The following is a 408-nucleotide window of genomic DNA, read 5'->3' as shown; positions in this document are numbered from 1 at the left end:
ACCTGCTTGAATGACTTTTTGCTGCGTTTTGATTGGCTGCTTCAACCAAATCCTCTTGAGTAACTTGAACCAAGCCTTAGGACGGGGAGGAGAAGGACAGATCAAAATCCAACCTGGGGAAGATCTCTGCAGACTCTCATTTAAAAGTTCAGTTTGTTGGATTTTAACCAAATCGATTTTTATTTATAACGTCGTAATACTAATTCCATTGCCACCCTAAAACCGCTCTCCAGCATCTCTGCAACGTTTACATCGAATATGTTTTTGTTTGAACTGAAACCCGAGTACATTTGGACCAATTCCATCTAGCCTGCTGATCCTCTTTTGATTGTGTGCTGCTATTGTGGAATGCGCATGATTTAGCAATTTGCATGAAATTTACAAAAGCACTGACATCACTGCATTGCA

At 40.4% G+C, this 408-nt stretch overlaps 1 protein-coding gene across 2 annotated transcripts in view; it reads left to right on the top strand.

Annotated features, from left to right (window-relative positions):
* LOC121324128 (coiled-coil domain-containing protein 85C-A-like) overlaps positions 1–408 on the top strand; it is a 51,149-nt gene continuing 50,741 nt past the window's right edge. Inside the window, exon 1 of one of the 2 annotated variants that reach the window (XM_041265624.1) lies at positions 1–408. This exon is cut by the window's right edge and continues 228 nt beyond it. The gene's annotated coding sequence lies outside the window, so the exon portion shown is untranslated. The other variant, XM_041265625.1, reaches the window with a different exon arrangement.

Source organism: Polyodon spathula, chromosome 12 (assembly GCF_017654505.1).
Source record: "Polyodon spathula isolate WHYD16114869_AA chromosome 12, ASM1765450v1, whole genome shotgun sequence".
NCBI lineage: Eukaryota > Metazoa > Chordata > Actinopteri > Acipenseriformes > Polyodontidae > Polyodon > Polyodon spathula.
Note: the sequence above shows the minus strand (reverse complement) of the source record. Positions and strands in the feature narration are given on the sequence as shown.